Genomic DNA, 16555 nt, shown 5'->3' with positions numbered 1-16555 from the left:
AGGAGCTCGATTCATCATCCTACATGCTGGTGGCTAAAATGGTTTTGTGCCGGGAGGACTCTTGATGTTTCGATCAAAGAATGGAGCAAAGGGAGATTACCACTAGTCAATGGACCATCAACGATTTAAGCAGTGGTTTCAGGAACAATTACTTCCAAACATCCCAGAAAGATCCCTTATCATAATGGATAATGCTTCCTATCACTCAAAAACCATCAATAAAATGCCAACAACCAGCAGTAAGAAAGGCGATTTAATTGAATGGCTGTTATCTGCCAATATCACATTTGATCCATTTCAAACAAAGAAGGAACTGTATTTTATCTGCAGACAACATAAAGGCAAACAAGAATATGAGATAGACCAATTGGTCATGGAAAAGGGACATATGATACTCAGACTGCCTCCTTACCACTGTATGTTCAATCCTATTGAATTAATATGGCCACAGCTGAAGAGCGAAGTAAAGAAAAGAAACTCAAACGGAGATGAGTCCCTGAAGAGAGTTGAGGAAATTACTCACGAGGATATGGACAAGATTACCCCTGAAACTTGGCATAGTTGCATCAGCCACACAAAGAAAATCGAAGATGAATACCGTGCCAAAGACATCGCACAAGACCATTTGTTTCAGGAATTTTTTGTTAACATAATTTCTGATACAAGTGACGAGAATGAAAGTGAAGATGACGCACATGGAGAAAGAGCTTAGTATAGAGCACCAGTACGCAGCCTACACTTTTTCTCAGAACACCAAATAAATCACGCTCACGTTTTATTCTTTATTGATAACCTATTATGCCTATTGTTTTAGTTTCGTATTTGTGTGTGTGTGTGTGTGTGTGTGTGTGTGTGTGTGTGTGTCCTTTGAGAGAGAGAGAGAGAGAGAGAGAGAGAGGACAAAAAAGAAGAGGATGAAGGTGGATATGATTATTGTACTGTACATAGGCTTGCAAATAAACTGGAAAGTGATGTATATGTTATTAATTTCACAAGTAGTAAAAAGTGGAAATACGCTGTACTATTTTACATTTTAAATATGGATGCACGGGACTTACATCGAATATGAAGTAAAAATGAAAGGAATGGTACAGCCTATCACTTCATGAAGAAGTTCAGAGGGGACAAATTTTTCTGCATCCTTCGCATCCTCATACTTTCTAAATTAATCAAGTAATCAAATATCTATAGAGTAAACAAATAGAAAACTTAATATAATTTGTACGTGAGAGGGTACATTAGTTATTACAACGATATATAGTTCGTCTAGATATCGTGGTTATTACATTCCGACAACCAGTCAGGTTAAGGTCTCTGAAGTTTAAATAGTCTGCCTTCACTCAGCCGTCGCTCAGTGGCTGTTCGATTGAGCTGTCTTCCTCCCCGGAGAACTCGTATTTTCATTTGATTTTTTTTAGTTATTCAGAGTTGTGGCACGGTTTAAGGGTGCGGACTGATCTTATAATTTTAATATCTGTTATACCAACGCTTAGATTAAGCAGGTTTCCTTGATATTTTGTAATATTACTGACTTTCGGGGGGCGCGGTAGCACAGTGGTAGCGCGCTGGACTTGTGATCAGGGGATTGCAAGTTCGAGCCTCGCCCGGGCTGCCGTGCCGGGAGGGGTAGCTCCCTCCTGTAACCCTAGTGGGGCTATATAGTCCAATACAGGACTTAGCTCGGGGGAACTCCATTTCTTCCCATTACTGACTTTCTAGAACGTAAAGGAATTGTTCGAATGCTGACCTTGGCTTGGACTGTAATGTAACACTTTGTTGACTCATTATCTCTATCTTCCTGCGAAAATTTCATTGTTGTTAAGTATATAGCGGATTTCATATTGCTTTTGACGATTGTGTTGTCGAAAAACTCAGTATCACATCTATTAATAAAGAGTGTATCGGTTAAAGCGAGAACGAAATCGAACAAACACCTCCAGCCAATCAGAGTCTCGGGCAGAACAGTGTTACCATACATGCCTGGCCAGATTAATTGGTATGAGGTATAGTAATTCATAAAGGCACCAGAAGACCGTCCTTATGCTCTTAATCTCTTCGGTTAAGGAAGCTCCCTAACACCTTTTCCTTACCGATTTACTTCTGGATGTGACAAGGTAATATCCTTTTGTACACCCGAAAGCACTAATCTCTCCCTCTCTAATAGCCGAGGTCGCGGCCAGTGAGCGGCCAGGCCATCGAACACCCCACATTCACCGCCCCTCCCTCAACCCCAGTGTAAGCGTTGTTGCATAGATGTGGAACGGACAAAGCTGGTGATGCAACAGTGTGTCATGATCGTTTTTATAAACTATCAGAACTACTTAGGATGAGTTTATAAAGGCATTTAATGTGTAATTCTGTGCTGTTGTCCACAATGTATGAGAAAGGCATGAAACTTAAAGAAGACGATGAATTATGTGTTATTGTCTATATACTTACCTACTATACTATAATGTAACAAATACATATACTGTAGTATAGTGAACAGCATCTGTTGAAAGATATGATGTTTCTCATACATTCTCGCTCCCATCTCCATCACCCTTCACTCTGGGTTGCTGTCTCCACCAAACGCCTCTCATACCCTCTCGTCCCCCAGTACATCCATTGTTAACCAACATAAACAAAGATAATGATGAAATGATCCGTCAGGTATTGATCATATTATATCGTGATACACCTCTGCATTACACACCAACAATATAACATACAATACTCCGGTATACCTGCCAACCATTTAATCCTGCTGTAAGTTGCTACGTGACATACGCACTGCAAGTTGGACCTTGTGTTACATGGACGTACGGTTGTGTATCGTTAATACAGGTTATGTGGTTTTGGACGTTCATTAATTCATATGAACGTGCCATTTTAAGCCTTACATTATAAATACGTAAGGTTAATGTTCCTGTCATTATTGGATGAAGGAAACGAATCAGGGATCTGCTCTGACGAGCCACGAACTCTCTGCTTTAACGAAAATATACCGACCTCTTGTCACAACAGTGACAATGTAAATATGTATACGACTAAATGAGTCAATCGTATACATAATGACAATGTGACACTGCTGTGTCAAGGGGTCGGTATATTTTCGTTAAAGCAAAGAGTTTGTGGTTCGTCAGAGCAGATCCCTGATTCGTTTCCTTCATCCAGTAATGACAGGAACATTAACCTTACGCTTTTTTTTTTTTTTTTGTTATGTGTCCGACTCTGGGCATAGGCTTCACGGCCTGCTTCCGAGGCCCAGCAGTCCTCCTACGTACCATACGCCTCTACATGTCACCACTTCGGCGCTAACACCCACTGTCCATATTGAATACATGCTAGGGCTGTCTCATACAGGACTGGTGTATTGGTATTAGCGGGGGTATTTTTACGACATGTCGGCGGGTCTTCTGGTAGGTTGGTAAAGTCTGCTTTTTATTCAATTCAAATCCTTAAACTGTTCCCTACCCCAGCGGGGATTTGAACCTGAGTCTGGTAGGACCGCAGGCCACCTCTCTACTGATTGAGCCAGTGCCACGCTAATACGGATCAATGGACATCCAAAACCACATAACCTGTATTAACAATAACCAAACGTATGTCCATGTAACACAAGGTTCAACTTGCAGTGCGTGTGTCACGTAACAGCTTACAGCAGGATGAAATGGTTGACAATTATACCGAAGTAATGTATGTTATTGATTTGTTGGTGCTTAATACAAAGTGTATGATAATATCAATATGATCAATACCTGACGGATCATTTCATCATTATCTTTGTTTATGTTGGTTAACAATGGATGGACTGGGGGACGAGAGGGTATGAGAGGCGTTTGGTGGAGACAGCAACCCAGAGTGAAGGGTGATGGAGATGGGAGCGAGAATGTATGAAAAACATCATATCTTTCAACAGATGCTGTTCACTATACTATACGTATTTGTTACATTATAATATAGTAGGTAAGTATATAGACAATAACACATAATACATCGTCTTCTTTAAGTTTCGTGCCTTTCTCATATATTGTGAACAACAGCACAGAATTACACATTAAATGCCTTTATAAACTTACCCCTACTGGTTCTGATGGTTTATTAAAACGATCATGACACACTGTTGCATCACCAGCTTTGTCCGTTCCACATCTAGGCAACAACGCTTACACTGGCCGCTCACTGGCCGCGACTCCGGCTACAAGGGGGGGAGAGATTAGTGCTTTTGGGTGTACAGTATTTATGCAATATATTGTGCTGCTGGATGGATTTAGGTAACAGAAGACAACAATGAGATGTAATTAAAAAAAAAGTAAATAGCTAAGGAAGAGGTGTTAGTAAGCTTCCTATTCGCACGAGAATATGCCCTTGGTATATACCTCTGACTAAAACTGATTCTTCTTAATAAAGGTTTTTAGGAAGGGAAGTGACAGACATATTCTAAACGTAAAGTAGACCCAGTGGAAGAGTACCCTTATTTTTGTCTGTGGTTGTACACTGTCATGGAAATAAAACAGGAACAGGCTGCCAGAGATCGAGGAATGTGGTCGGTCGCCATTAGGTGACCAAGGCTGACGCTTTCAAGCATGTTGGAGCCTGTACAGTATAAACCATACGAACAAGCGTGCCAGAGATCGAGCAACGTGGAGAGCCGCCATTAGGTGACAAAGGCCGAGGGTATGACGAAGCCACCCACCGGAAAGGCTGTCGGGCTTGCAGATCCAGGTGGAGGCTTGGCTGGAGTGGTTCCTGAGGTGGAGAGGCAAGATTAGGGCTCGTGGTGGTTAACGAAGCTCCTTAACACCTCTTCCTATTTATTTCGCAAACTACACCTTCTTACCCTTTTCCGTGTTATATAAACGATGGTTAAGGAAACTCCATTTTCTTGATATGGCTGATTAATATCGTTTTCTACGCCGTTTATGTAACGCATTTCGAAAGTAGGATTATTTAAATGATTGATGACGGCGAGGTGCAATAAGCAAAATAAAACGCTTAGGAAAAGGAGTTAAGGAGCTTCCTTAACCTAAGAGTATACGGACATAGGTAATATTGTATGTTCTGCTTTGAGCTCATCTGGTATAATAATTTTACTCTAACCTGGCCTAAAATCACCATCTTTCCCCCTTGATTGCTCAATTGCAACGGTAGAGCACCAAAAGAATATGATGCTAATCACGAAGAAGCGCTATGCAAAGAAGGCAGAGTATTATCACTTTCTTTTTCTGCCACTGAGTTTCATGTAATAAGCTTCAGAAAGACGAAAATCTGGGCCAAGTGAAAGTAAAAGGAGTACACTTGTAAACTCATGCTTCTAAGTTATGGAGGTTGTAAGTTAGGGTGGTTATAAGTTTTGTTGATTGTAAGTTTTGTTGGTTATAAGTTTTGGTGGTTGTAAGTTATTGTAGTTGCAAGTTAGGATGGTTGTAAGTTAGAGTGGTTGTAAGTTAGGGTGGTTGTAAGTTAGGGTGGTTGTAAGTTAGGGTGGTTGTAAGTTAGGGTGGTTGTAAGTTAGGGTGGTTGTAAGTTAGAGTGGTTGTAAGTTAGGGTAATAAGTTAGGGTGGTAGTAAGTTAGGGTGGTAGTAAGTTAGGGTGGTTGTAAGTTAGGGTGGTTGTAAGTTAGGGTGGTTGTAAGTTGGGGTGGTTGTAAGTTAGGGTGGTTGTAAGTTAGGGTGGTTGTAAGTTAGAATGGTTGTAAGTTAGGGTGGTAGTAAGTTAGGGTGGCTGTAAGTTAGGGTGGTCGTAAGTTAGAATGGTCGTAAGTTAGGGTGGTCGTAAGTTAGGATGGCTGTAAGTTAGGGTGGTCGTAAGTTATGGTGGTTGTAAGTCAGGGTGGTTGTAAGTTATGGTGGTTGCAAGTTAGGGTGGTTGTAAGTTAGGGTGGTTGTAAGTTAGGGTGGTTGTAAGTTAGGGTGATCGTAAGTTAGGGTGGATGTAGGTCAGGGTGGTTGTAAGTCAGGGTGGTTGCTGTGTCTATGGCCCATATTCTCATCGGTTAAGGAGGCTCCCAAACTCTTCTTCCTTAGTGATTTATTTTTGGATATGGCTGGTTTATATCCAATCGTACATTTTCTGTGCAGAGTATCATGATATTGGAAGGATTTATGTAACACAGAGGAGAGTAAGGACTAATAACGAAAATAAGTCGCTTGGAAAAGGTGTTAGGGAGCTTCCTTAATCGACGAGAATACGGGCCTGTGAGTTGCGAGGTCTAGTTGTAAAAGTTTTTGTGAATCCAGAGTTTGGCGTTTTCAAAGTCAGGTGCTTAGACTTTTTAGCTGTTGTACGATTTGGTGCCAGTAAAGTTAGCGGTTGTGAGGTCAGGCGCCTGTAATGTTTAGCGGTTGTGCGGGCAGGTAGTAGTAATTTCTAGCAGTTGTGCGGTGAGGTGCCTGCAAGGCTCGTACTGAATAATTTCCGATATCCACCTTTACCTGTTAATTATGGTACAATACAAGTGTAATGCTGGGTAGAATTAGGCTCGACTTCTCGTACCGATTTCACCCAACGTGGAGCAGGGTCCTCTTTCGAGACCGGAGCTAGTGCAATAAAGAGAGGCAGGACATAAAAACCTTCGGCAACACCATACACGTATATTACCACAGTCAGACACAGGACACTTCAGCAGATATTACAATACAATATAGAGCAATACAAAAACCTTATCTAAGATATGTGTATCTCGCAGGATACTAGCTTTCTAGATATTAATGACAATACAGCAAATCTTAGTACTAGGAGTGCAGTAAATACAGGTGAGCGCGGAGCGTGTAAGGGAGAGGGGGGGGAGGGGGTTTGTGATCCACTAGGAGGAGGTAGGGGAGACACGGAGAGTGACTTAAAACGGCGAGGAGAAAGTTATGGTAATGTTGGAGGATGCTCGATATTAGCAAGGGAGTTTAGGTGTTTTCTGTTGGCGAAGATTCTTTGACAAATAACTCTGATTCTTACTTTGGCTTTAAGAGAGGGAGCGAGGAATGGAGAGAGTTTTTAAGAGTAGCGTGCGGAGGGAGGGAATATCGTTAATACTCCCCTTTCTTGATACTTTGGGTGGGAACATGTTTCTGTAGGCACAGGCTTATTAATTACACATCTTCTTAGTATGATATGTAGACTCTCGCTTCACAACGCGTAACAAAGTCGGAATACTCGTAAATACTATTTCACAATATTGCTTAGGGACTAGCCAATAGAACTCCAATAATATTTTAGTCTTTCTTCTGGTTCTGGAGATATGTCTTTAGAAAGAGTTGGGGTGACACTCGCACGTATTTTCACTTTAGATCTTAATCCACATTCTCGTCCTTCAACTGGATATTGTGTTCTGATTTACCCCAATAGAGATTACATAAATTCACTGCACAATACTTATTCTAAGAGAGAGGGAGTCACACTTAACCTACTTCACGATTTGTTACAGGGTCACCTGTATTTCCTCATGGAGAGAAACAAGGACACGTCATCGGTGATCCGGTCGGACTGAGGGCGTCGTCAGGGCGGGGCGAGCCGAGAGGGCATGGGGCGGCTCGCGAGGGCGTCCTCTCGCGTCCGGGGGCTTCCGGGCCGGGCTCCGGCGTAAGGCCCGTAGGACTGGGGCCGAAGAGGTCTAGGAACCTCTGGGTCAGGTCCCGGCGTCGCGGGGGCATCGTGAGGTCTCGCCCGGGTGTCCTAGGGAGGGCCAGAAGAGGCGACAGACTGCGGTCTCCCGCGACCAGAGGCGCCGTCAGGGGAGGACTGCGGCAGCGGTTGTCACGGGGGCCCGACAGGTGTGTCTGCTCGAAGGCCAAACGTAGGGAACAGAGACCGGGGGAAGCAGGGAGGTCTTTCCGGGATATTCTGGAACGAGACCCCTGAGGTTCAGTCTCCGGTTGGGGAGACGTCCCTTTCCTAACTACGCCCTGGGAGCGACCATCGATCGTCTCCACCTGGACACTGGGGGAGCGACCATTGATTGTCTCTACCCGAATATTGTGGGAGCGACCATTGATCGTCTCGACCGGAGTACTAAGGGAGCGACCGTTGATTGTCTCGACCGGAGTACTAAGGGAGCGACCGTTGATCGTCTCTACCTGGACACTGGGGGAGCGACCATCGATCGTCTCTACCCGAGTACTGTGGGAGCGACCATTGATCGTCTCGACCGGAGGACTAAGGGAGCGACCATTGATCGTCTCGACCGGAGGACTAAGGGAGCGACCATTGATCGTCTCTACCTGGACCCTGGGGGAGCGACCATTGATCGTCTCTACCCGAACACTGTGGGAGCGACCATTGATCGTCTCGACCGGAGTACTAAGGGAGCGACCATTGATCGTCTCGACCGGAGTACTAAGGGAGCGACCATTGATCATCTCTACCTCGACATTGTGGGAGCGACCATTGATCGTCTTGACCGGAGCCCTAAGAGAGCGACCATTGATCGTCTCTACCTGGAAATTGTGGGAGCGACCATTGATCGTCTCGACCGAATCACTGTGGGAGCGACCATAGATCGTCTCTACCAAGTCACTGTGGGAGCGACCATAGATCGTCTCTACCAGAGGGGTGCTGCCTGGAGTGCTATTTCTGACTCCACCCCTAGCTAACTCAGTGATTCCACCACGCAAAGGTAGTGTCTTTCGCCTACAGTGGCGGCGGCGTGGTGGTTGAATGTCACAGGGGCGCATGGCCCGGGCTGACATGCGTCGTTGTTGCCCGGAGTGGTGGTGGCTAGTGGCGGCTACCACGTGGGGTCCGAGTGGGGGTGGCGGCATTCTCGTGGGTGAACTCCGTTGTTTCTGGTTCGCCCCGTTGTCGGGGATACTATGGTATTCTCCAGAATATTCTGGAGTACCGTATGTGTGTCTGTTAAAGCCACGCATTTCACCACCGTGTTCTTGAAAAAAGTCACGTCCCTGTGGCTGGAGGTGGAACGCTAGAGTGTTGGAGGTGGTGTAAACAGGCTGGAGGTGTCAGAGTGTGTTCTGCCAGGCGACAGTGTAGGAATTTTCCTCCTGTGCTTGGTCATAGGTGAGGAAGAGGGCGGAGGGGGCGGTGGTGGACTGGAGGATATTTAATAGGTGGTGTGGCCCGCGGAGTCAGTGGTTCTTGGTAAAGGTAGGGGCCCATACGGCCCGCATAATCCTCATGTTGCTTGGTGTGGCTGTCAGTGTGGTTGGAGGTTGAATGCTGGATAGAGTGGGCGAAGGCCGGGTTTTGTGCGGCAGTAATGCGGCGTTGAGTCTCTGGGGAGTACAGGTAGGAGGGATTTGGGCCCAATGTAGCTGGACGGTGTGAAGTCGCGGGGAGGTGGGTGGTGTAGGGGTGTGGGAATATCGGGCAGGTGGGCGTGAGAGGCAGCCAGAGCGGGTGGTGGTGGTGGTGAGGGTAGGGGTGGGGGGGGAAGGGGGCGTTGGGGGTGGGCGTGTTGTCTTGCGTGCCGCGGGAGTGGTAGAACGTGGTATTGGTGGAGTGGGCTTACGGGTGGTGGGTAGGGGAAGGGGGGTGGAAGGGGGGTCTGGCGAAGGGGTGGTGGTGCGGGCGGATGAGGTGGTAGTGGGCTGGGGGGAGGGGGTGGTGGCAGGGGCTGGAGATGAGGGAGTGAGAATTGAGGGGGAAACCGTGGATGGGTGGGGCGAGGGTGAGGGGGGGGTGGCGGGGGAGGCATCAGGTGGGGCGCCTGGGGCAGGTGAGGTGGAGGTGGTAGGGGGGGCAGAGGGGGAAGGTGAGGAGGAGATGTAGCACTCATATGTGGTTGTAGATGGTGGGGCGGGAGCTGTGGGGGGTTGGGGGTGTGGGGTCGGGGCGGGGGGAATGGGCGTGCGGAAGGGGCGCACGTGCCGGTTTCGGAGGGTACGGGGAGTACCGTGGTAGTCCACGACCACCTGGTAAGGGTTGGGGATTTTGGTGATGGTGTGGGGGCCCGTGAAACGGGGAGCAAGTTTGTGGGGAGTGTGGAGTTGGGCGACGACTACGGTGTCACCCGGCTTGAAGGGGTTGGTGGCTGTGTCGGGTTCAAGATCTAAATTCCTCTGTAGGTGGTATATCCGCCTTTTTAGCAAGTGTAGCGGGTCCGTGGCGGGGGCGGAGGTGGACGGTTGCAGGTGACGGCATAAAGGTAGTAGGAGAGGGGTTTCGCCAAAGATCCTTTCATGGGGGGAAACCCCGTCCTCTCGGGGGCACGAATTCATGCCCCACAGGACGATTTTGACGTGTGCTGGACAATCATTGTCTTTCGTAGCCTCGATTCTGGTACGTAGCTGATTGACCAGGGTACGATGGCTGCGTTCACACACCGCGTTCCCTTGGGGCCAATATGGTGAGGAGTGGGAGATTTCGTATCCAAAAATCCTGGCCAGTTCTTCCCAGACTTTTCCGGAGAATTCGGGGGCATTATCGGAATGGATGGCTTGGGGAATGCCAAAGTAGGAGAAGACGTGTCGGAGTAAGGCATCGGCGACAGCGACGGCGTGATGTTCTTTTGCGGGGCAGGCTACTACAAACTTGGAATACGTGTCGACAAAAGTGATCACGTACTTATATCCCTATTTAGGAGAGAGAGGCCCTACTACGTCGACTGCTAGGAGCTGCCAGGGTTTGTGGGCGGTGATATGGCCAGATGGCCCGGCGGTCCGGGTAATGTCTTTCCCGAGCGCACAGGCGCAGCAAGTTTGAATAATTTCCTTGGCAAGGGTGGAGGGGTTCGGGGCCCAGTAGACGTCATTAAACACCTGTAGCAATTTTTTTGTGCCCAAATGGATGCCGTTGTGGGCGTGTAACTGGCGCAGGGTGTCACGTGCTGCATCGGGGGCCAAGAGGATGTGCCCAGACGGGGTTAAACGGTGGTCGCCCTGTCGGCACAATTTGGGAAACAGGTGGGCTGGAATCCAGGGGGGGCGTTCCTTGTGGTGCCAGAGTTCCAGCAGGTCCGGGTTTGGTTGGACCGCGTGGATGGGAAGGCGGGAGAGGGCATCTGCATTGGTGTGGAGCTTCCCGGGTCTGTACGAAATCTCATATTAAAATTCCTCTAGGGTGTCGCGCCATCGGATGATTTGAGCGTTCTGGGAGTCCGATTGTCGCAGCCACTGGAGTGATTGGTGGTCGGTTATTATAGTGACTTGAGTCCCGGAAAGATAAGCCCTAAAATATTGGAGGGACCAGATTATGCCGAGGCATTCTCGCTTGGTGGCGGCATAATTTTTCTCGGCCGGGTTCAGTGTGCGGCTGGCACAAGCGATAATGTGTTCCCGACCGGCCTGTACCTGGGCTAGAACAGCGCCAATTGCGTCAAGGGAGACGTCCGTGTAGAGGCGAAAAGGGAGGGCATAGTCGGGGAAGGCCACGATGGGGGCCGAGATGAGCTTGTCTTTCAGCTGTTGGAAAGCGGCTTGTCGGTCCTCGGTCCAGAGGAAAGGTTCCCCTTTTCGTGTCAGGTCGTGAAGCGGCTTAGCAATCTGTGCAAACCCCTTCATGAAGCGGCGATAGTAGGACGCGAGCCCCAAGAAGGGACGGACGCCGTGGACATCCTGCGGAGGTGGTATGTCCGCTATGGCAGGCAGCTTGTCGGGGTCTGGGGAAATTCCCACTTGGGAAATCGTATGGCCTACGAACGCGACGGTTTTTGCGGCCAGGACACATTTGGATGGATGTAACTTGAGGCCTGCCTGGCGAATTCGGGTGAAAACTCGGCGGAGGCGCTGCAAGTGGTCGGCCCAGGTTTGGCTAAAAACAATGACATGATCAAGATAGGCCAAACATATCTCCCAAGTGAGGCCGCTTAAGACAGATTCCATCAGCCTGGAAAACGTGGCAGGGGCGTTGCAGAGGCCGAATGGCAGGACATTAAATTCGTAATGTCGGCCATTACTGGTAGAGAAGGCCGTCTTGCCTCGATGATCCGGGTGGACAGGGACCTGCCAATATCCAGACTGGAGGTCAAGGGTAGAAAACCAAGACGCCCCGTATAGGGAGTCTAGGGAATCGTCGATGCGGGGGAGGGGAGTAGCATCCTTAATTGTGACGTCGTTCACGCGGCGGTAATTGATGCAAAACCGCATCGTGCCGTCTTTTTTTTTTACTAGAACGACGGGGGAGGACCACGGGCTGGTGGAGGGGGAAATAACACCTGCCTCTTCCATCTCGCGCACTTTGCGTTCCTCCTCTTCTCTCTGTCGGGGGTTCTTACGTCGGGAAGGTTGTCGTATCGGAGGGCCTGTCGTATGGATCTCGTGAGACAGGTATGTAGTATGTCCTATATCTGCGGGCCCTGTCACAAACAAATCCTGGAACTCCAGGAGGAGGCGGCATAAGGCGTCTGACTGTTGGTCTGAGAGATGGTCAGGGATGGGGGGAAGGGGGGCGGGGTGGTGGGGGGGGATGGGGCGCAGGGCTCGGCTTCTTCCATCTCTCCGACGATAAGCCATTTGGGGAGGGTGAGAGGGGATGGGGCGAGATTGGCGATGCGAATGGCAGTGCGGTGGGGGGGGAGAAAGGTAGGGGAAACGAGGCAGGCAGAAAGGGGTCCGGAGGGGAGGAGGGGGGAGAACAAAACGGATGGGCCCGAGGGCCTGTTCAGAGGCACCCATGCCTCGTGGTGTGAGGAGATGGTAACGGCGGTGGAAATGGTGGCAGGAAAGGAGGGGGCAAGAGCGGGGCGGGGCAGCGCGGGGGAAGGGGGGGCGAAGAAGGGGGGGAAAAAATAGAGGGGGCACGGGGGGGGTTGTGTGGGTCCTCCGGCCGGGGCTGCGGCATGCAGGTGCAAACGGCTGGGGCGGAACGGGGTGGGGGGAGGAACTGGAGTTGTCGGTTGCGACAGTCGATAGTGGCTCCAAGTTTTTGAAGTAGGTCTAGCCCTAAATATCCGTCATAGCTCTGGCAGGAGGAATAAAAAATGATGAATGGGTGTTGGGCAGATACTGGCTGGTGGGTGTCGACCCGTAGGGCCCGAGTCTCCCCACGGATGGGCAGGGGGCCATCCACCGCGTCTACAAGGTGAGTGGTAGTGGGGCGGAGTGGGCCAAACCGTGATTTGTAGCGGGAGAAATAATGGCTGTAAAGGCAGGATCTGGCTGCTCCCGTATCAACTAGTAGTCTGGCCTTCACGCCGTTGATTTTCATCTTGTGGTATACTGGGGGGCAATACTTAGGGGTGATGGCCCCCGCCACCGTGGGTTGGTGCGGGGGCAGGCCTAAAAATCCAGCTGGCTAGGGCTCTCGTGCTCCTGCTCCTGCTCTAGTTCTCCTGGGGGGGGTTCGTCCTCAGGCGCCAGCTCGTCCCCTGGGGCTTTGCCTTCTAGGGCGGAAACTTTACGCGAACCCGGGGTTGTGTTTTTGCGGCGAGCAGCTTTCAGTTGGTCCCGTATGTCATAAAGGGGGCAACGGGAGTTGCAGGCTGTGAATTCCCACGGGTTGATCAGAATTAAGATTGGGTTTTCTCGCGGGGCGGGGCGCCGACGAGAGGGGTGCGCCCTGGGTGGGCTAGGCGTCGGGGTTGGGCTGGTGTGGGGCAGGGGCGGACGCGGTGTGGCTGGGGGAGCCAGGGGTCGGGTGGGGAATTTCTTGACAACATTAATTTGTTGTGAAGGAGGGCAGGCGGTCAGGAGGCGCCGTATCAGCTGTATATCTCTATCCATGTCTCCTGTTGGGTCGTGGATAGTAAAGTGTTGCTTCACAACACTTGGGAGTACTCGGAGCAGAGTATTGAATGTGTGCTGATCCCGGGTTTCTTCGTCTGCCTCCGGGTAAGCAGCAGTAATCAGGCGTCTTGCCTGCAACAGGGTATTATCTAAATCCCCGTCATAAGTAAAGCTATCCAATTTGGATAGAGCCACCACTTTCCCTAGTGATGGGGTGATGGCTTGGACCGCAAACTTGGTAAAGTTCTGCCAGGTGAGTTCTGGGACAATTTTTGGCGCAATATTCGCTGCGGCTTTACCCAGTAGTGGTAGTGTGACTGCAATTTTTTGCTGGTCATTATCGAAGCCAATATCTAGTAAGGGTTTAACTATTGCAAGATATGTGTGTATGTCATACTGGTCAGGGTCAAACTTGGGTAACTGAACGTGCGGTTTAGTTGCGATTTTTCCAGATATTTCTGCTTACCTCTCTTCTACACTGGGATCTAGAACCACCGTTGGCCACCAGTGTAATGCTGGGTAGAATTATGCTCGACTTCTCGTACCTATTTCACCCAACGTGGAGCGGGGTCCTCTTTCGAGACCGGAGCTAGTGCAATAAAGAGAGGCAGGACATAAAAACCTTCGGCAACACCATACACGTATATTATCACAGTCAGACACAGGACACTTCAGCAGATATTACAACACAATATAGAGCAATACAAAAACCTTATCTAAGATATGTGTATCTCGCAGGATACTAGCTTTCTAGATATTAATGACAATACAGCAAATCTTAGTACTAGGAGTGCAGTAAATACAGGTGCGCGCAGAGCGTGTAAGGGAGAGGGGGGGGAGGGGGGTTGTGATCCACTAGGAGGAGGTAGGGGAGACGCGGAGAGTGACTTAAAACGGCGAGGAGAAAGTTATGGTAATGTTGGAGGATGCTCGATATTAGCAAGGGAGTTTAGGTGTTTTCTGTTGGCGAAGATTCTTTGACAAATAACTCTGATTCTTACTTTGGCTTTAAGAGAGGGAGCGAGGAATGGAGAGAGTTTTTAAGAGTAGCGTGCGGAGGGAGGGAATATCGTTAATACTCCCCTTTCTTGATACTTTGGGTGGGAACATGTTTCTGTAGGCACAGGCTTATTAATTACACATCTTCTTAGTATGATATGTAGACTCTCGCTTCACAACGCGTAACAAAGTCGGAATACTCGTAAATACTATTTCACAATATTACTTAGGGACTAGCCAATAGAACTCCAATAATATTTTAGTCTTTCTTCTGGTTCTGGAGATATGTCTTTAGAAAGAGTTGGGGTGACACTCGCACGTATTTTCACTTTAGATCTTAATCCACATTCTCGTCCTTCAACTGGATATTGTGTTCTGATTTACCCCAATAGAGATTACATAAATTCACTGCACAATACTTATTCTAAGAGAGAGGGAGTCACACTTAACCTACTTCACGATTTGTTACAGGGTCACCCGTATTTCCTCATGGAGAGAAACAAGGACACGTCATCGGGATCCGGTCGGACTGAGGGCGTTGTCAGGGCGGGGCGAGCCGAGAGGGCACGGGGCGGCTCGCGAGGGCGTCCTCTCGCGTCCGGGGGCTTCCGGGCCGGGCTCCGGTGTAAGGCCCGTAGGACTGGGGCCGAAGAGGTCTAGGAACCTCTGGGTCAGGTCCCGGCGTCGCGGGGGCATGGTGAGGTCTCGCCCGGGTGTCCTAGGGAGGGCCGGAAGAGGCGACAGACTGCGGTCTCCCGCGACCAGAGGCGCCGTCAGGGGAGGACTGCGGCAGCGGTTGTCACGGGGGCCCGACAGGTGTGTCTGCTCGAAGGCCAAACATAGGGAACAGAGACCGGGGGAAGCAGGGAGGTCTTTCCGGGATATTCTGGAACGAGACCCCTGAGGTTCAGTCTCTGGTTGGGGAGACGTCCCTTTCCTAACTACGCCCTGGGAGCGACCATCGATCGTCTCCACCTGGACACTGGGGGAGCGACCATTGATCATCTCTACCCGAATATTGTGGGAGCGACCATTGATCGTCTTGACCGGAGTACTAAGGGAGCGACCGTTGATTGTCTCGACCGGAGTACTAAGGGAGCGACCGTTGATCGTCTCTACCTGGACACTGGGGGAGCGACCGTTGATCGTCTCTACCGAGTACTGTGGGAGTGACCATCGATCGTCTCGACCGGAGGACCAAGGGAGCGACCATTGATCATCTCTACCTGGACACTGGGGGAGCGACCAACGATCGTCTCTACCCGAATACTGTGGGAGCGACCATTGATCGTCTCGACCGGAGGACTAAGGGAGCGACCATTGATCGTCTCTACCTGGACCCTGGGGGAGCGACCATTGATCGTCTCTACCCGAACACTGTGGGAGCGACCATTGATCGTCACGACCGGCGTACTAAGGGAGCGACCATTGATCGTCTCTACCTGGACATTGTGGGAGCGACCATTGATCGTCTCGACCGGAGCCCTAAGGGAGAGACCATTGATCGTCTCTACCTGGAAATTGTGGGAGCGACCATTGATCGTCTCGACCGTATCACTGTGGGAGCGACCATAGATCGTCTCTACCAAATCACTGTGGGAGCGACCATAGATCGTCTCTACCAGAGGGGCGCTGCCTGGAGTGCTATTTCTGACTCCACCCCTAGCTAACTCAGTGATTCCGCCACGCGAAGGTAGTGTCTTTCACCTACGGTGGCGACGGCGTGGTGGTTGAATGTCACAGGGGCGCACGGCCCGGGCTGACATGAGTCGTTGTTGCCCGGAGTGGTGGTGGCTAGTGGCGGCTACCCCGTGGGGTCCGAGTGGGGATGTCGGCATTCTCGTGGGCTAACTCCGTTGTTTCTGGTTCGCCCCGTTGTCGGGGATACTATGGTATTCTCCGGAATATTCTGGAGTACCGTATGTGTGTCTGTTAAAGCCACGCATTTCAACAAGCACTC

This window comes from Coenobita brevimanus, chromosome 12 (genome assembly GCF_032717465.1).
Source record: "Coenobita brevimanus isolate Jiangsu-jjx chromosome 12, ASM3271746v2, whole genome shotgun sequence".
Classification (NCBI taxonomy): domain Eukaryota; kingdom Metazoa; phylum Arthropoda; class Malacostraca; order Decapoda; family Coenobitidae; genus Coenobita; species Coenobita brevimanus.
This window is presented reverse-complemented; position numbering follows the sequence as displayed.